Source organism: Aulonocara sp. 'chitande type north' Nkhata Bay, linkage group LG1 (assembly GCF_057382095.1).
Source record: "Aulonocara sp. 'chitande type north' Nkhata Bay isolate Kocher_YH1m ecotype deep benthic linkage group LG1, A_spYH_male_GT1.1, whole genome shotgun sequence".
Classification (NCBI taxonomy): domain Eukaryota; kingdom Metazoa; phylum Chordata; class Actinopteri; order Cichliformes; family Cichlidae; genus Aulonocara; species Aulonocara sp. 'chitande type north' Nkhata Bay.
The window spans coordinates 14,264,245-14,285,279 of record NC_141344.1 but is presented as its reverse complement, the minus strand read 5'-3'; the positions used below and the strand labels follow the sequence as shown (position 1 = coordinate 14,285,279).

The following is a 21,035-nucleotide window of genomic DNA, read 5'->3' as shown; positions in this document are numbered from 1 at the left end:
TATGGGCAAGGGCAGGTTTGGGGGGCTAGAGCATGTGTGTATGTGTGAGTGTGTGTGTATGTGAAGAAGCTGTCACACTGAGCTGGCATCACCATCCAGTTTGCCATCTCTTCCTCAGTTTGACAAGTCCCTGTTTCCCACCCTGTGGCCAACATGCACACACATACGCACTGTCTCTCTGTCTCTGTCTCACTTGTCTGTCACACACACATATGATATGTGAACACACCAGTCATGCACTCACATGTATTGTTTGAATGCTTAGGCTAAATAAATGTATAGGCACACATGTGACACACACACACTCACACACACCTGTCCAAATGCACGGATGACCACATGCTGCATATTATGCAATGAATGAGTTTGACAATGTATGCAGCATGGTCCAGAATGGGTGACAGTAACATATCAAATCACATCATTGTTACTGAAAAGAGCTTTCATTATAAATCTACAGTGGAGTTTGTTTTATATTTGTCTATTTATGTGGCAGCACTACATGACGGTTGTCATGTTCGTGTGTGTGTGTGTTCTTAACAGTTGTCGGCGTCAGATTGCGGAGGGCTTCTGTTTGTTACAAGGACAGGCTTGTCCCTCCCTCCAGGCGTCGGCATTATGATGATTGTCATGGCGATGGAGTGTGAGTGACAGGCGGGATCACATGTGCTAGCCGGGGAGCAGGAAGCCCAAACCGCCCAACTCCCTGACATTAGTTTGTCCTTCATCAAAACTTTACATTCGTTTATAACTACTCACTCTCTGCGTTGCAAAATCTTTCTTGTTTACATCTTTTTTTTTACCATCTGTCTCTTTCATCTGCTGATCTTTTTTCCCCTCTTTTATTTCAATTTCTCTTCCTCTCTCATTTACATTTCATGCTACCTCTACTGATATTTCTTTCCACTTCTTTCTTTCTTGTGTTTACCTCTCAAACATTCTCTTACCGTTTCAGTTCCAGATTTAATATATCTGGACTTGACACAACTTTTTAGATTCTCTTAGCAATGGAAGTTGTATTCTTTCACACCTGCAAACACACACACACATTTCCTGAGCAGGCTGGCTGGAGGTAAATCACCTTCTATGGAGCAGTAAGTTGTATTTGTGTGTGTGCATGCACAAGCAATTTTTTGTTCAACACATGGTTGTTTGCTTCGGTTGTTTAAGATGTATGCGTTGGTGTAATCTAATACCTGTGTGTGTGTGTGTGTGTGTGTGTGTGTGTGTGTGTGTGTAATTTTTGATGAGAGGACTAGAGCTTTTTGTGCATCACAGCAGAAAAGGAGGTCAGGGTTTGCACAGAGACTCGGGCATTCATCATTAGCCTGCTGCCGCTGCTGGTAATGTTGCCCGTTACAGCCGTGATTAAGAGCCCCGCTTAGTTCCAGTAGTCGGCTCAGATGCACAAACACACACACACACACACACACACACACGTGGTACCAACTACTGCTCCGATATGCTGTTTTTTTAATGGGAAAAGTCTTTCAAATCATCACCCGTTTCAGTATGTGTTCATGTGTGCTTGTTGTTTGGGGACTGAGCTGTACATGGTCTCTAACTGCGAGGAGGCTTCAGGGCCTGATGAGAAACCTGTCACAGTCACTCATGAAAAGAGCAGTTCATCGCTCCAAACACACTTTCTCCCTCTCTTACACACACACACACACACACACACACACACACACACACACACACACACACACAGAGCAGGAAATTGCACACAGTCTCTTGTGAGTATTGGAATCATAATGGGATATGTACACCTTGCAAAATCCAGGAAAATGGGAATAACATTAATAATAATAATAACAACATGAATAAGATGCTATATTTTTAAAACTTTTTTGTGAGAGCAGGTCTTCAAAACTTAACCTCCTAAGACCCGAACTCTTTCATGGCATGCATTTTTAATTTCTCTTTGCTATTTGGGCTGATTGGGACCTGACGAATGTAAAAACAAAGGATTATGTGTTGTTGGGGTTTTTTTAACCTGATTTTTGTTTCTGAGAAGATGAGATCCACATATGAGGATATTCTCTTTAAATTTCGATAGAACAGTGGCAGTATAATGTCCCGTAAGTGGATATCAGGTCTTTACAGGTCTTTAATTTTGTATTTTGATCTAGACAACCTAAAATGTGATGTCCACATATGTGGACACCAGGCTCTAGGAGGTTAAAATCACTTGTAAAGTTACAATTCATCTGTCAGTTTTAGTTAAAATCAACTTGCTCGATTCTCTTGCATGCCAAAGTAGTCACAATAAAAAAAGGAAAGTCTGAAACAGACCAACAGATTTTAATTTTGAAAAACTCCTCAACCAGGAGTTTCAAGTGGAAAGTCATAGCAGACCGACATACCTAGTTAGCAATCCAAGATGATGGTACTGAACATAAACAGTTGTGAAAGTGTAAAATTTAATCTGTACTGCCACAGCTGTGTATTTTTGACTCATTAAATAAACTATATGAAGAGCACAGATTAGGCTCTATCCATGAATGGTTTTTTTAAGCACGAAAAAAATCTCAGACAAGTTTGAATCTCAGTGACCTCAAACTAAAGGTCAATGGAGGTCAAGTTTTCTGAAAATCTTGTGAATGCGATAACTCGAGAACAAGGTGGCATAGGGGCTTCAATTTAATAGCGCAGGTGCATCTACAAAATACCTTGAATGACTGTCAGTGACCTTGACCTCAAGATCAGAGTAAGTTTAGTGAAAATCCTGTGAATGCAATAACTTCAGCACGAGGCGACATAGGATTTATCAAATGACACCATAAGTGTGTCTTCTAGCAGGCCAAGAGGTAGCTTTTCTCCAGTAAATTAGGTCACTAGGTGGGAATGTGTGATATAAAAGATTCTAATGTAATGACCTATTTTAATGGTATGTGTCCACAGGATCCATGAACTTCATCTTTGAGGCTATTATTGGCTTGTTTGTTGCATCAGCTGCTTTGAGAAACACATTTTTCTGGATTGTTTAGTTTAATCCTACAGGGTTTACATGGCTTCACAACACTTCTTCCTATGGATAAATTCCTATAACATTATTTAAGAGCCTTTACTATCTATTATAGACAGTAGCATAACAATATAACACAAGTTTTATCTTTAAATAAAGTTATTAAGTCAGAAACCGTATTGTCACACGTACGTTGTCCGTATTGATGTGGCACCATTGTCTGTCCCCAACCTGTTTTTCCCTTTCTTTCTGTCTCTCTTCCCCTTTTTCTCTCCTTCATGTTGCTGGCATTCCCTCGGGCCTGTGCTGTAAGGCGTGGAAGAGGAGCAGAGACAGAGCATTTAGTAATAGCTTCTTAATGGGCTTGTCGACAGCCACATTAGAACGCACAGGCAGCGAGCGAGGCCGGGCAACGATATGCCAAGCCAGATGCCATGCCAGCTGTGACACTCCGCTTTCTCACTCACGCTCTCATTTGTAATCACATTTCTCATACGGATGGACGCCATGTGCGTAAAGAACAGCAGACAGGCACATCACTGTCACTTTTCCTTTTCTGTGTTCTTAAAAAGGAAACTTTAACATTTTGAAAAAAGCAGGAGGTCGTAAAAAATAATCAAAATCCAAGGAATGTGCAGTCAGAAGATAAACAAAACAGTATTATTCTATAAACTGGCATGAGCTTATGGTGCAACCTGGTCTAATTTTGACCTAACTGTAGTTCCTTTTTAAACTAAACTTGTGTATATTTGCATTTCTTTACTATCACAATTAGTCTGTCATTGATTGGGAGAGTCTAAGAAATATAAAAGATGTTTTTGGAACAATAATACTGGTACGCTTATTGATTAGGCTCTAATATATGCCATAGTCTTGTGAGAGGTGACACAAATTGTACAAGATGGACTTAATGTCCGTGTCTTAAAAGTAATGTGGAATTGACTACATTTTTTTTCTCTGATGGGTAGAAGGGATCAACTACTGTGGTTGCAAAACACTGAGATAGTAAAGAAGTAGAAAAAAAGCTTCAACTCTGTTGTGACCTCACTCTCCTGAGGGGTTTATGGCTTCAGAAATCTGTCTAGTCTTATTGAATATAGCAGCTCATATTTTAGATTAAGATTCAAGTTAAAAAGAACAGTAATGAAGAGTTTTCTTTACTGTGTCACTGGCAAGTATCTAGCCTATTAAGGTGCATTGTCCATATATTTCTCGGTTTGATCTGCCTCACATCTGATTTGAAAACACCAAAATGACAAAGGTGAAAACAGTCTTCACACATCACAATGGACCTTTACTATATAGGCAATGGATGACATCATGGTTGCTAAGTCCATCTTTTACATGAAATCCAGTCCTAACTACATCCATTATTAAACAGGAAAGTTTTAAGTCTAGTCTTACAGTTTTTCTGAATTGCTAAAACACCAAATCCCATTGTAAAAACGAAACCATCAACTATGAAAACTCTTTCATCAAATCAATTTCACAGTTGCCAAAATCTTAAACACTATTCATTTGCAAATCTGAATCACCCATTTACCAAAACTCTAAACACATTCTCAAACACAAAACACATTTACACAAAACACACTGTTTTCATCATTAACACACTACCACTCAAAATTGAAAACACATGTTACAACCTCTTCTTCTGCTTTTTGCTAGATTGAATACAGCTTCATCCACGAAGATGTATTCATGAGACCTAACCATTGAGTCAAGCTCAAAGATTCTCTGTACACAACAAACTAATTTTAGTTCTCTAAAAGAATGAATAGTATGATGTATACATGTGCTATGTTTACAAGTATACTTATAACTAAATGGTATTTTGTTTAGAATTGAAGGATAGCCGCATGAGTGTGGGAGAACACGCATGCGCTCACAACACCAGGAGACACTTATTGTGGATATGGTCCATCAGAATAATGCAATTCGACTGCATGAAATACAGCAGTGGATTATAGAAGACAACATACATATTGAATCTAGCAAAAAGGAGGAAAAAAGGTTGCAATGTCATAGGTCAACGTGCTATTAATGAACTGCCTGGCCAGCGTAGTGGAAATGTAACTATCTGTGCTGCCATCAGCAGCTATGGGGTTCTCCACAGTCATGTTACTGTTGGGCCATACAACACCGAACTTCTAGCAACATTCCTGGATGGTCTACGGGATGCTTTGCTTGAGTAGAGAGATCGTGAGAAGGCAGAGCATCCATCCCATGTCATTTAGGACAATGTAAGCTTTCACCATGGTCCAAAAATATGCAACTGGTTTCACAATGAGCAGCATTTTATCAGTGTGTTTCTTCCACCATACTCTTCCTTATGAACCCTATCGAGGAGTTTTTCTCAGCATGGAGATGGAAAGTATAAACCGAAACCCTTACACACAGGCAAATCTACTTCAAGCAATGACTGGGGCATGGTGAGATGGGACTGGAATCTTGCTAGGGCTGGATTTGGCATCTCATTGCATTGCAAGGGAGACCATAACATATAATGTGGATGAAGTCCTGTGGCCTGACCCAGCACAGAGGCTTGATGCTGAGGCAGATTAAATTATCTGAATATGCTGTAAAAAAATGTAATTTTTTTTATGTATATGTAACTTTTTTCTTGCAGTTCTTTTTTGTTAAAATGTGAGTACAAGAATAAATGAATGAATAGATGAATATTATTTTCCCGCTATCTCACAGTGTTTTGTATTTATTTCTGTAGTGTGTAATAGTTGCTAAGTTGTGTTTGCACATTGGCTGGTTTTGTGTGGCTTTTGACAGTAGTGGTTGATTTTGAGTAAAGTTAAAGTAGTTTTGGGTCAAATGTTTGGTTTTGCAAGACAAGTTGAAGGTTTTGTGTGTGTAGCTTGATTTTTACAGTTTGTGTTTAGTGTTTTGAGACAAAGAGATGATATTTTAGGAAATGTGTTTTAGCAATTCAGAAAAACTGTAAAATAAGAGAGTGTCAGTGTCCTGAATCAAAAGAGAGCACATTCCAAAAAGGAAAGACCTGATAGCTGAGGTGCTGCCTCCTATCCTACTTTTGGAAGCTCTAAGAACCACAAGTAAGCCTGCAGTCTGAGATTGAAGTGCTCTGTCGAGATAATACGGTACTAGGATATACTACATAAATACTACATGGTCTAAATAACTGCAGTGTCTTACATTCTGAATTTTTATGACACATTGTATGTGTGACTTGTAGCTTTTTGACTCTCACCAAATATCTGTATTGAATGAGGATAATATCATAATAAATCAAAATGAAGCCAAATCAGTGAAAAACTCAACCGGTAATCATCTGCCACCTTCTGTTGGTTGATTTTCAAATCTAACAGAAATACAAAGATGGAAATGGTGTGATGGAACAATACAAGTTTAGAAACTATGTGGGGGGAAAAGGACTGGGGAACTAAAAGAAAAAAGATTATGATAAAGTGAGGGGAAATGGATAGCAGAAAGAGGGAGGAGTGATTAAATTAATAGATGGATGATGGAATCAATTAATGAATGTTAATGTGCTACAGTGTAACTGGGGATTGCAATGTCATTGCCAAGGGTCTTATAGGTCTCCAGAAGGGGGAGCCATGTGTCAGTGACTCTTGTCTGTGTCAAAGACCTTTATCAGTGCAATAAAGTGTGTGTGTGTGTGTGTGTGTGTGTGTGTGTGTGTGTGTGTGTGCGCACGCACGCACACATACACACTGCTAAACACTGAATAGTCAGAAGGTGGCTCTTTGTTTCCTCATCTGATCTGATATCGTTACTACCAAACCAAATTTTCCTGTGTCAGCGATGATCAAGCGAGATGAGGATGCAAAGAGAAAAAGGCATGTACGCGCGTGTGTGAGTCTTTGCTCTCTTGTGCATGTCACACTGTGCATGTGCATGTGTGAGTTTGTATTGGCAGCTGATAGCATTTTAGGAGCTGAAGCCTATATACAGACTGGCGACCCTCTAAACTATCGACAGCTGCCAATTGTCGCTCTAGTGAGTGACAGTTCTCTATTGATGGACGGGATCTGCTGACAGAGAGATGAAGGACGAAACAATAGGAAACAGAGCCCTATTGGTGGAGAGGGCCAGAGGAGACAGTTAAAAAAAAAGAGGGGAAAAAAAGGTGTACACTAGCAGGAGCTTTGAAACTTTTTGAAGGTTATGGTAAGAATAGGCAGGAAAAGTTTTGGATCTGGATCAGTTCACCTTTAACTCTATCATGAGACATCACTGCAGTTATACAGTGCATAGTACCCAGACACCAGCAACGCCACTAGTAACCACTAGTTCTCACTAGTTTTCTTTACTTTTAACTTGCTGTATAATTGAATGGAAAGTGGCCATTACTATTACTTACTGTCCTAAATGCCACCACCTCAGATTGGAGCTGAGACACTACATGTAATGTAATGAAATTCATAGAAATGTGAGTGTGAGCCACTAAATCAAGCATGGGCTAAACAACAGGTGAGGTGACTTCACCAGTTTCTGTTAGACATTCCTCTTTTGTCCTAGGTTATTCTTTTTGCTGCTTAACTTTCTGGTGGCTGGCCTTTGATGCGGAAGAAACCCCTGTTTTTTTTATTTTTCTTCAGAATATTGACAGAGTAGTTTTGAATTTAGCTGTGTCTTCTGTTTGACCTTTGCAGTCCATCTCTAACATACACACAAAAATAGAACAAGCAAAAACATCTTGTATATGGATACAAATACAGTGCACACAGTTGTGTCTATATGTCTTTGTGTCTGTGCGTGTTGCCTCACCTCAGGAAACTTGTGGCTAATTCCATTAGTGGGTGGAGAGAGCATGTAAATGAGGGGAGACAGCTGTTAGTGAAGGGAGGTTGACGGAGTAAGCCTGGGGGGAGTGGGGAGGCGCAGACACACACCCACTCACAAACTCACATGCACAGCACTACACTTCACATACGTATATCTTTTTTTCCTTAAAAATATAAGGAGACCCAACTGAACTTATTTTATGTGTATGCCTTGGAAACATGCCAGATTATTAGTCTTAAAGGCCATGCATTCATGGTTACACAGAGTCATCACACATGCTTTAGGGGGGTTGTGACATATTTGCTTTTATTTTACGTTACAGTATATAATATAGTAGGCAGTATGCAGGAAACTGTAGCAGTAGGAGGGATTATGTCTATATGCATATACAATTTACAACTGTATTTTCTTCAACTCAATATGTGCACTCATGGTTTTACTTTATATTACCCACCCAACACAGTCTGTTACATTAAACTTTTTTAGATATAATGGCTGTAAGTAAAATTGTGTGCATGCACAAAGGTAGAAAAGTGCATATGCTCTGCTTTTGTAAAGATAATAAATTCATGTGTGCTCATGACACCTTTTTAAATAAATGTAATATCTTATTACATTATTTTCTCTTACAGTTTTACCCAGTGGATGAAGACATTACCCAGGGATTCAACTGCACATAAAAAATGCTCTTTGCATCACAAGGTATTATGCTTGTCAATGAAAACGACACCAAAGACAAAACCCAGTTTAATCAATTGCAACTGCGTTCTCCCCTAATTGTTCCCTGACTTTTCCACTATGCACATCGGAGCGTCACTGAAATGTAATCCACCCCAATAAAAATCTTTAGTGGGAAAAAGTAACAGTTTGTAAACTCAGTAAATTTAGAGCAAAGGTCATTAGCACACACAACAAAAAAGATGTGGTTGAGTTAAAAGTACAAAGACCTCCAATGACACCAAAGCAGCTATCTTTACTCATCAGGTCCATTACATGCAGCAGCTATTTATATCAAAAATACAAAGAGGATTGATAGATATAAGCACACAAGCACTTACGTATAGCGAAAGTAAGAAATACAGGCTCTGTAAGTCAGGCTTTTTCCATGTATTTTTGCTTACAACACCAAACTTTACCGGGCTGCCTGAAGTCTGTATTACTCACACATAACATATTCAAAATACATCTTGTACATATGTGAAGTACTCTACGTGTGTTTGTATGTTTGTATGTATTGGCACTTGGGGCTAATGGGTAGGGGGTGGGGGGTAGACTAAGGGTCCAGATGGTTGGAAAGATAGATGTAGAGATAGATAAAGACAAAGAAAGAGGGAACAAAGGAAAGGCAGAAGAACACACTGTTTATCATTCAGGAGACTCTCCCCAATGGTCACTGCTCAGCTAGCACACATACATACACACAGGTATGTGTTGGTCTTAATCCTATTGTGTAGCAGTGACCAGAGTGTGGGAGTCTCATCACCTGTCTCCTCTCCCCCTCTCACATACACACACACAGTGATGGAGTATAATCCTGTCAGTAACTGTGATGGAATTTAGAGAGGATTTAATTTTTATAATTCTACCAGCATACTGTGAATCATGGGAGCAAAAAGTAAAGTCCAGAATATCTGTGTAAGCACATACACATCTCTGTCTTTTGGTGCAATGTTTTTTTTACATCTCAGTCTTTTATTCTGCTGTTCCAGTATATTCATTTTAGGTCTCTTTTAAAAAACATATATATTCACTTCATCCATTAGTTTTCACACAAAAAATGCTAAAATAAAATAAAATATTTATGATTTCTTTACTCTCTTGTGGCAGTTTTACATAATGTAATCAAATTAAAGTGAACACCACCAGTGTGCAGCTGGAAGCGTCTGTAGGGAAATAGCTGCAGATGGGAGCCATGAGGGTTGAAACTACTAAATGGCGCTGAATGCTCATATATATACATTAAACTGTTCTAAACAGGGGCAGCATGTTTAAACTGTACCAGGGTGGTTTCACTGTTTAGTGTGAGATATCGTTGGCTGAATGTGCTTGATTGACGGGAAATTGGAGAGGAGTCTGGGCAGTCTGTCAAATTGTTAATATGATAGGTAATACCCCAAGGACGTGCACATACGCACAAACAAGAAAGTGACTCCCTTTCTATCAGCCTTTCCCTATCAGTCTCTCTAAACACTCCTACATGTACCTGAATTTCTTTACGTCGCTGTCTTTCATTTTCCTTCCCACACACGGACAGCTTTCCAGCTTTTCTCTTCACATATACTCTCCCTGTGACTTAATCTTTCACACACACCTATATATGCACTCTGTTTGGCTATGTGGCATTTTACTGCAGGTTAATAATGAGAGGAGAGGTGTGTGACCCTGTCAGAAGTGTGAGAAACTGACCCAAAGACATCAGACAGAGGCTGAGACCCCCCAACCCTGAGGGCATTAAAGTGTGTGCGTATAATAGTGTGTGTGTATGTGTGTGTGTCCATCCCCGTCTTCTCATAGATGACATATGTGGGGTCATTTACATACTATTACCTTTCTACTGGATATGAGGAATTACACACACTCACACACACAGAAAGGTGGATTGGCCTGGTGTGATGTCCCTGTCAGATGTCAGGCTGCAGATGGGATGAAATAGAGGGGGGTAGGTCACGTCTGTTTCCTTTTTTCTCTCACACGAGCACATACACTCACAGACACACACCTGTCTTGCCCCTAAGGTGCCCAGTTACTAAGAGAGTTGTCAGCAGGTCTGTGGGAAGCCTCAACTGTTTGACATCTGCCAGAAAACTCCCAAAACATGCATGCATGCACATATCCCCCACCACCTCATTTCAGAACAACAGAGCATCTCCCAATGATCAACATTTAGATACAGTCATCACTTACTAGTCCCAGCTGCCACACACACAACACACACACTCCTCAGGAGAAATAAATAAATAAATAGAGTTATGGGCTAGTGGAGAGATTGAACTGCAGACAAGTTGGTGATGAAAAAAAGAAAAGCGAAGCGTATATGTGTGTGTCAATATGTGGATGTGTGTTAATGTTTGTATTTTCTCAGCTTTTCATACTTACACTCAGAGTGATAGAGAGACTTGTTTCAATTTGTCCCACTTTCATAGAAGATAATGAAGCTGTCATTCTCAGACAACTTCACTGGATTGGTACAGGACCACAGACTGCTGCTCAGGGAGACACACACACACACACATCTACCTAAGTGTGCAGTGCTGCAAGCGATCCCCCTGGCCCCTGTTAAGCATATGTCAAATATAACCATGTATAGAAAGCGAGATTGTGTGACATATGTACAGCTGGCTGAATGGCAGACACAAATCATAGAGTAACACATACACACGAACACTCAGCTCGTATCTTTAACATGCAAACAGACAGACAGCTCTGATAGCAAATAAAATGAAATCAACCTTGAATAGCAAAATCCTCTGTGAATACTTGTCTCTTCTTTACAAGTCAATTTCATATCCTGTAGCTCAAGACAAACCTAAAGAGATTTGAAATTGATGTAGAAACAGACAGAGGGTGGAGGGGAAAAATGGGTTATAGAGAGAAAGGGAAGAAAAGAGGGAGAGGAGACCTTGGTGAGAGCCAGGATCATAGGTTAAATGGGGGTTGAAAAATTATAACTTACCATTTACAAGTGCAATGTCCATGATGTATTCAGCAGATCTGATGAAACTGTTATTCTTTTAAGAGCGTTTAATACATGATGACTTGTAATGAGTTCAGATTATTTGCTGGGATCATGGAAAGCATTATGCTTCTCCTCTTTTTTCTTTTTTTAATTATGGGTGGTATTGGCTCTCTGAAATGGGCAGGGATTTTACATGCACTTAATCACACAACTAAGAGGTGACAAATGTAAGTCCGAGTCATTTGGGTCAAGTGCCTATACCATTGTATTTTAGATAATCAAGTAGTTCAGTTGCCTAAATCAATCAAAATCATTTTAATAAAAAAACACTAAATCGTGCCTATAAAAATAATTGTAATATTTTTATTTTAATTATTAAAACAGAAGAAACCCAATTTCATGAGTGAAAAATCTTGACCCACTCCAATGCTGTACCTTTCTCCACCTAAAGCTGACTTTGTATTTTATGTTCCTTTCTCATGTGAGTGAAAAGTTTACCACAATAAAGTTCTCACTGTTGTAATGTTGTATTAAGAAACTTTGTGCTAAAATGTTACAACTACTGTTTTTGAGCTAACCGGTTGCTATGACTTAGACACCAAAGAGTTTCCAGTTAATGGTGTCCAGGCCTCAAAGTAACATTCAGACAAGGAATGCAACCTGAATCGTGAGTAGTGCAGTGAGAAAGTCTGCCAAATTCAGACTTGCAACAAAGAGTTTTGCTACAATTTCCTGAGGGATCTGGGGAGAACATTTGGCAGAAACTACCTAAACTGTGATGTGTTGACTCTGGCCTCTTCGCCAAAATAAAGTTCATGTTGACAGATCATCAGATTAACAGACTGGAGGATATCCAGCAAAGAGATTGAATGGGACTTGACAAACAAATCTAAAAGAAAAAAAACATCTGGAGTGCTAGAAGCAGTGAAGAGGCGAAAAAGAAGATGACCTTGAAGGGTACATTAGCCAGTTTTTGATTCCTGGGACTATATGATCACATCTAATACTCTGGAATTTAGAGATCCACATACATTGCAAGAGATCTATAAAGGCCCTAAAGTTGGTTTTCTAGTCCTTTCTACCTGTCAAGCTCTAAAAACAAGTAATCCATCTTCTTATTTCACAATTTAGCATTATGTTTTAGTCCTTCATTAAGTCTATGCTTTTCCAAACTTATGGCTAAAAAAATGTCTCAATTTCCAAGCAATTATGACCCATCATGGTGTCACTAGTGTTATTTTCCTCTGACTTTAAAGTCCTTCCAGTGCCACCATTTTTACAGTCCAGGTTGCACTTCATCTTGATTTGTGAACTGATCAAATGCATGAAATTATTACAGGGATCCTGTTATGGTTTTAAATAAACCAAAAACATTAACCATCCAAATATTTAATGCACTTAACAATGGAAAACCAAGAAAGAAAGACTAAAAGTGTCTGCGTTGTCAGTGAATGTGAACAAATGAGGGAAGAAGAAAGGAAAAATGAGGACAGCAGTTAACTTTTTTCAATCCGATCATCCTCACACCCACTCATCTCTCTCTATCCAAAGAAAGACATAATTACAGCTTTGAGTCTTTAGCCTCATAATTTACTCGTTCTGTCACATTATTTACAATTCTCTCTTTTTCTCTTGCTCTCTCTCTCCCCCTCTCTCTCTCGGCAGGGGTTCGCCCCTATAATCTAGTCTGTTAGGTCCAATCCATATTCCAAGTTATTATCACTCTCATTTGCTTATTAAGTGCTCCCTTGTTTTCTTCAAATAAAGTTATAATTAGAGATTTGGTGTCTGCAGCTTGAATTACTATCTCCTCTTTATGGAATCTTGGGTGGGATGAGAGAGAATCGTGTTTTATCATACTCATGGAGTTAATGAGGATGTGCACAGCTTGATATTGTGTTTGTATGTGTGTGAGGGTGTGTGCGTGTTTTCTAATTACGTCTCAGTGACAGCTTTCTGGCCTCCAAAGTATCCATATACTGTATACCCTCTGTTGTTTTGTTTTCCCACTGATTTATGTTAATGAAGTCAATCACAGAAGAGGAAATTCACTGCTTTATGTAGTGTTTGAGATTAAATTGCCATCATACTTCAAAGTAGTTGTTTATATTTTATTTGATAAGTATACTGATATATACATAACAGTATTTTGTACCACATAATTGTCTCTGAAGTTGCTTATTTAGCGTAAATTGAAACCAAGAAGACTTCAGTGTCATTATTTGGCTTTTACAGCTTTGAATACTAATCACCAAGGTTTCCTGAGGATGATGCACTGATCCATTCTTACCTTCTCGTGACCCACCCTGTGGGCCCAACCCTGTCTTTGAGAAACAGCAGAGTAGAGTACATTAAGACACGCCCCAGCAACACACTGATTACATATGCTAGCTATGGTAATGAGCTGAGCTGGACAGTGGAAGACTGCTGCTGTTTATGGCAACTCATTATCTGGCCCATTGACCAGAACTGTTCTACACATCATAGAGCCCCGTGTCCTCTACATCTATTCGACCATCATTCTCTTGTCTGGGTGGGGGTGTAATACATTTGTGCTTGCGTGTGTCAGTTGGTGGTTGGTTGAAGGTTTGTGTGTATATGAGAGGTGAGACGTGATTGTTGGATGGGTGGATATATGAAGAGATGAGTGGATGGGTATAAATAGAAATTTGTGTGAGAGAGTGTGTGTATTTTCTTACTGGGTGTTATACATAATGAAAAGTTAGATGAGTCGTCAGCTAATGATCTCATCCACACGTGCAGCGTTACACATCGGTTTCAATACTTTTTTGCTGGGAGTTTCATTTAAGCGTGTGTTTGTGCATGTGTGCATACGATTACATGCCCGAGTCTCTTACTCAAGAGTGTGTCAGTGTGTGTATGTTGCTGTGATCACTAGCCAAAGTAAAGTGTTTGCAGCTGAGAGAGACAGGGGCGCTAAGCTCAAGGGCACATTTGTTTCAAGCTAATGATAGAATGTAAATGGAGCAAATTTCCTCTGCAAGAACAGAAGCTCTCTCGCTCAGACACACAACCACACACACCTTCATACTTTCACACACACGCGAACACAGACACACACTCCTAAAGACACGCTTTTTCAAATGCACACACATAGCGGCATCGTGTTGATGGAGTGCAGAATCTCATTACACATCTAATAGAATAAGTGTAGTGTGCGTATGGGGAGAGGAGAGGAGCAGCCAACCTGATTAGCCTTATCACTTTATTATGCCGCTCTGCACGCAGCACACAGGACAATTGCATTAGAGAGGAGCAGATGAGCTGAAGGCAAGGAGAACTCAGCAAACACAGCCTTAATTGATTCCTCACCAAATTAGCGGGGACAGGTGGGGGGCTCACTGGCTGGGTGGCTGCTTGACTGACTGGATGCTTGGTTGGCTGCTTCACTGAGTGGCTGACTTGTTGACTTGTTTGGCGGTCGATTGACTGAGTTACAACGAGAGGAGTTGACTGACTAACTGAGTTTACCAGTGAATTTTGTTGAGCTGAAGGTGAGGAGAACTTATCAAACTCTTTAATGTTTTAATTGATCCGTCAGTAGATTTTCAGGGACAGTTGAGGTGAGACCCCAAGTGATCCACTGCCTGCCTGACTGAGTGATTGTTAAATGGCTGACTGGGTCACTTGATAGTAACTGTTTAGCAGTAGGTTTATTTGAAAACAATAACAACAACGATAGTCTGGCTTACAGCTACAATTTTTTGGAAGAGCCAATTAGTCTAATCAGTCTATACGTTTATCTTTAGTTTTTTATCAATAAAACTTGAATTTCATAAAGATAAAAAGTGCAGTTCTGAAGACTCCTGCAAAAACAAACAACTCAGTAGGCTTCATTTGCTTCATAATCACAGGAGCCACTAAAAATCATTGGTTAAAATCATTAATTAAAGCTTTAAAATTAATTGTAGGTGCAAGTGAACCTTGCAGTAATGACAGTCTTTAGTGGCAATAAACACCTCAAAAAAAATTGAGCTTGTTTTTTTCATTGCAGCAAGAAGTCAGATCCCTGCACTTTGTTAATTGTGTGGCATGTGAGGGAGGGTAGGAAGACTGGATCGGTGTAATGGGGTGTAGGTGGAGGGATGAGGGGGAGAAAGAGGGAGAACACAGGACACAAGGGGAAGAGAGTTTGTCTTTGTCTCTGTAGGTCCCCCTGGGGTATTGTGGGATAGTGGAGGTTAATGAATCTGATTGGCTGGTGGGAGTTTTTCTGCTGGTGCTGCGGTTTGCACACTCGCTTCACTTTTTTATTTCGCCAAGTTTGGCTTAGACACAGTGCAGCATGAAGGACAGTGTGGCAAACAAAAAGTGCTAAATTTTACTGAGTCTGTGGAATATGATGAAACTTGTGTTTAACATCGCTGAAGCACAAAATTAAAGATGCTCATATTTACATTTTAAAATGCATGCACACCTGGGTAGTAGTAAGCTCAAAGTTACGGCACAGGTAAAAGGCAAAAAAACCCAAAAACAACAATATTTTTGTTTTATTAATGAAATACTGCAGTTTCAAAAAGAAATCACAATGGCATTTTAGTGATAATTTCCCATGTAGAATTCTCTTTCATGATATTTTCATTGTATATTTAATGTAGATTTAAAGTATTGAAACCACTGAACCCATTAAACATAGTAGTACGACAAAACGCTCACATAGCTCATATGAGTGTCTCATTCCTAATAATCACTGTTTCCATCCTGCTGTGATGATACAACTTTTTAATTACACGCAGAAAAACAGAAACTTATTGCCAAATAATGGCAAAAAGAAAAACTGATGATAATTTTGACCAGAAAGTTTTTTTCTTTGCTTGATGAATTAATACTTTATTAGTTATTTAGCTACAACCAAAATATTTCAGAAAGGCGCTTGCTACACAAATCAGAGCTTTGAAAAGATGACCACCTTTCAGCTGTTGCATATAAATGCAGAATTCCATTATTCAAGTACAACTTAATTTATTGTAGAACAATAAGTTCATATTTTGTGTTCAGTATCAGCATGCCATTTCTGGTGAATATCTATAAGAAAAAAAAGCCTGTTGAGTTAAGTAATTGAGCTTTTGATTGTAGTAACTGCAGTGCAGACTCTTAGAGATGTGACTGGCATCTGTTTGAAGTGTTCAGTTCGTTGGAGCTTTAATATGTTGCAGAGTAACTATTAGTCCCAAACTATAAATAGATCGAAGTGTATGTTTGTTTCAAAATGCCCCTAGTTACACTCGATGTGTCTTCACATACATGTGCATACATTCATACACGTCTTTGAGTGTGTGTGTGTGTGTTTCCCTCTTAGTGTGGCTGTATGATTGTGTGTGTGTGTATATGAAGTTGTATGTGTGTGCTAATGAGAGTTGGGGGGAGCGGGCTGTCGCAGCAGTGCGTCCTCTGCTCTCCCGGCAGGTCACTAGCGACAGATGTTCTCAGCATATGTGGCGAATTAATTAGCCACTAGTAAACAGAGGGGGCTGCCGCCATGAGCTGCTGGTCTGTGCCGACGCTAAGCCGCAATGGGCCGCCTTTAGTCCAAATTCCTCTTGTCCCATCCTCCTCTGGTAAATAGTTACAGGGAGCATCATTCTTTTTGATCAGTGGACCCATAATGAGTCGGGGCCACGTGTGAGTTTGAGTAGTGCATGTGTGCGCTTGGTGTTTACATGGGAGCGGTGTGTATGTAACTGTGTGCGCATGTGTTTATTCTGTGTGTCGGTGTCAGTAGAGAATGGTTTGTGTCTGCACGCGTGCGTTTGCACGTCAGCACCCCATCATTTGGACATGGCAGTGAGCCTGTTATTGTGATGAGAGAGCCCCTTGATGACCTAATTGGTTGATTGAGGTGCATCTCTGTGTGTTTCTGTTTGTGTGTGTGTGTGCGTGCCAGGGCAGGGCCTCAGCATTCCCAGAGCTGGGAATGTTTTCACAGCTTCAGAACAACTTGGCAGAGGCTGAAAATACTTTGAGAGCTGCTTGGATAAACACACTTAAGGACGCCATGCTGATACACTTGGACTCTGGTTTAACCCTTTGAAGAAAACTAAACTCAGTTAAAGTAGTTTTTATACCACCAAACTGCTCAGGCATATCCAAATCACACTGGCAGATAGGTAGGGCTGTTGGAAATGTGGAAGTTACTGACAGCAGTGGTGTCACATGACTGTATTCATGGGTGAATTTTGGCATGTGTGGGTTCAAATTAAGTAAACATATAAGCTATTTCAAAATGAAAATTAAAGCTGCTCTGTAAAAATTTTCTCTAAAACTCGTAAGATGTCCGTTATCAACAGTGTTTGTATGAAGGCATGGTTTGTGTGTGTGCATGAGCTTGCGTGTGTGTGGCTGCAGTAATGAAGTTGTTAGTTAAAGTGGCCCCCACCCCATGGGACTGGCTTAAGCTGTGTGTGATTGCTTAGGGATCGGACACACACACACACTTATCATTATCCACACATACACATACACTCAGAGTCATTACTCCATTACGCACATGGACTATTGATTTTCTGCCATCTTTCCATCAGGTGAGAGCTTGCCAGGGAATATGGGAATGAACGCCAGGCTGGGAAAATCAAACTGTCACTCCTCCTTTCCTCTCTTCCTCCCTTCTCTCTTTCATTACAGACAGATGACAGGTCAAAGCTGCTACTATTCACTCTGTTGTTTTTTCTCCACCCTTCATCACTCAATCTCTGCTTGTTTTCTAACATCAGCATCCGGTAAATCTGTTTCTCTCAAAGTCTTTCTTAATCTCTTTCAGTCTGATCTATTTTTCTTTATGTTGGCTTTCTATCCTGTAACTCCTCCACATTTTAATGTTTATTCTTATGTCTCTTTTTCTTTTTCTGTCTAAGCGTGCCTGCGCCTTCCTCCGTCTTCTCCCTCGAAGTGATGGATTCAGTCCTCTCCTTTCCTTTTCCCTTTCCACCTCTTGTCATCCCTCTTTTCTCAAGTCTCCAACACTCTGCACAATCAATCAGCTGGCCCCTCCTCCCTCAATCTATCCATCCCTAAACCCCTTAGTCCCCTCTGTGGTGGTTCCTCTTTCCACAGATTTATTCACCTTTCTTTCTCTCTCTCCTACTCTCTACGTTCCTATCTACTTCCGCCCTTTCTAATGTGATGCTTCCTGCATATCATTAAACTCTTTTCTTTTCTTTGTCTCCTTCTCTCCTCATCTTTGCCCTTTCTCAGTCTTCCTTTATGTCTCTTTTTCTGATCATGTTAAACATTTATTAGGAACTGTTAACAAGAAGTTCTCTCTAGTCTTCTATACCTATCCTTTCCTTTCCTTTCCACCAGTATGCTCTCCTCTAACTCTCCTCCTCCTACTTAAACTCCTCTTTCCCTATTGGACCCTTTTTCCCTTCGCTTTCAACACCGCATTCTCCATGCTCACCCTTCGTCACTTCTCGACCCTTGCTACCTTCCACTCTCTCCCCATTTCATCGCTTGTATGCTTCCTTTCTTCTTTTCGCTTTATCTCTCCCTTCTTTCACCTCCCATGACTCCTCCCTGCTCACCTCTCCTCCCTGAGAGGAGAATACGGGATCAGTGGATGTAATTCACTGACAAGGGTATCTATATTTAATATTAATGGGCACATAGGACCCTTCACTCTCACACTCACACACACAAATGGACACACATGCTCAGTGCCAAATAAAGAGTGATCAGAGGCTGTGTAAGGTTCTGCGTTGTAGCCCCCAGGATAGACGCCTTGTGGACACACGCAGCACACACACTCCTAATCGCGTAGCACTTGGCGCTGCAGGATGGATGTGGCATCATTAGGCAGAGGAGTGTGGCCGTTCTCAGCAGAAACGGCCACGCTGGCGGTACACATCAATCTCGTGCCGCACGCTCCCTCAGATACTGTCTCTTTCTCTCTCTCTCATTCTCTCTCTCTCACACACACACATACACACAAACAGCGAGAGGAAGGAGCAGCGCAGAGCAGTAAGGTTTTTTGTACAAGTACAAACATATACCCACATACACCATGGGCCTACTAATGTATCTGCACTATCTCCCTCGGTCTGTGTTTCCTTCTCTGTCACTCAGTCACACACACACACACACACACACACACACACACACACACACACACACACACACACACACACACACACACACACTTTTTCTAATTTATTTACTGTTGAAAAGTGTTGCCAAGGAGAAAGGGACAGAGAAGGAGAAAAATTATGCTCATCCTTTTCATCCTCATTGTTCTTGTCAATGCTTTCTTTTTTCTATCAGTCTCTTCTCTCCTCTTCTCTTCTCTTCTCTTCTCTTCTCTTCTCTCCTCTTCTACAGTTTTACTTGCTCAAATCCAACTTCTACAAAGTATGTGTTTATGAAAATGTATGCCATGATTGTTAAATATTCATTCAAAACTATTAGTTACATTTTTATAGATGCACACTAGTCTGATTGATTGTGTCTGTCCATTGCATGTTTTTTTTCTTTCAATTTATATCTTTGACATCACACAAGAGGGAATTAATTTTGTTGTAAGGCAGCCAAAAAAACACAATAAATTTAAAAAAATGTTTTAATAAATTGACTCGGACTTGTTTAGCATTTTTGCAGTCACGAAACTAAAGTGTATTATCAGTTATGGAAAACTCTTCAAATTTCTTTTACAAGGGCACCTCTTCAGCTGGTTCCTGCTCTGTAGCGATCCTTCATCCTGAAAGGCATATAGTACACCCTAGCTATAATTAATTATTCCCTGTTATAACTCAGATTCCCATTTTTTTGTATAACGGCGTAGGTGCCGTCTGTATTCGATCCACGTTTCTTACTTCCTAATAATCTCCATATCTGTTGTTTTTTGGCTGTTGTATGACTACTTAGTGATTTAACAGCAGTGTATTAAAGAGATAAACCGCTCACACTGCTGCTTTAATATGGTGATCGGTAAAGTAAAAAGTTTTATCTTGTGTACAGCTTCAGGTGTTTCTACGTATTTTAGTGTTTTCCTTGTGCTAATGATGTCCATATCAGAGTTGTTGAGAATAACAAGCGTCTACTGCAGATACCATCTGCCTGCGGGCAACACACAGCCTAGTGTGTGTGTGTGTGTGTGTGGTTACACAAGTGTGTGTGGTGTCTCCTTGGCTTCCATTGATCTGTGGGTATCGCACTGTATCAAGTAACAGAATGCATTGGGACAGGAGCAATATTTAAATGAAAGTGCGTGTGTGTGTACATGAATAGATGTAAACATCCACTTGTGCTTGTGCGTATGTATGTATGTGTACCGGTGTAGATTTTTTTTTTTTTAAAAGAACGGTCATGGTACGAGTGCAGAGCAGAGTTTCTCTCCGCTCCTCCTGTCGACAGATGAATAGACGGCCCTATTGGGAATCAATGGTAAAACTCGAGCCATTGAACAACTGTCCGCCTTTTCAATTGTGTCCTGTTTGAGAAACAATTTGACAATAATGTCAGCTTGAGAAAAAAGACACACGGTCAATATACAGGGAGAGCTGTGTGAAGGACAATTTAGAGAGCGCCATCATCTATATGGGAATGTATGAGTGTGTGTGTTCTTTGTCCTGCTGTGTTTTTGGACAGTACTGACAA

General features: G+C 40.1%; 1 protein-coding gene across 1 annotated transcript in view; it reads left to right on the top strand.

Moving 5' to 3' along the window:
* Positions 1-8,583, top strand: part of spata17 (spermatogenesis associated 17) — a 40,119-nt gene extending 31,536 nt beyond the window's left edge. The window contains exon 10 of the mRNA XM_086281495.1: positions 8,383-8,583. The gene's annotated coding sequence lies outside the window, so the exon portion shown is untranslated. The remainder of the gene's footprint in view (positions 1-8,382) is intronic.
* The last annotated feature ends 12,452 nt before the right edge of the window (positions 8,584-21,035 follow it).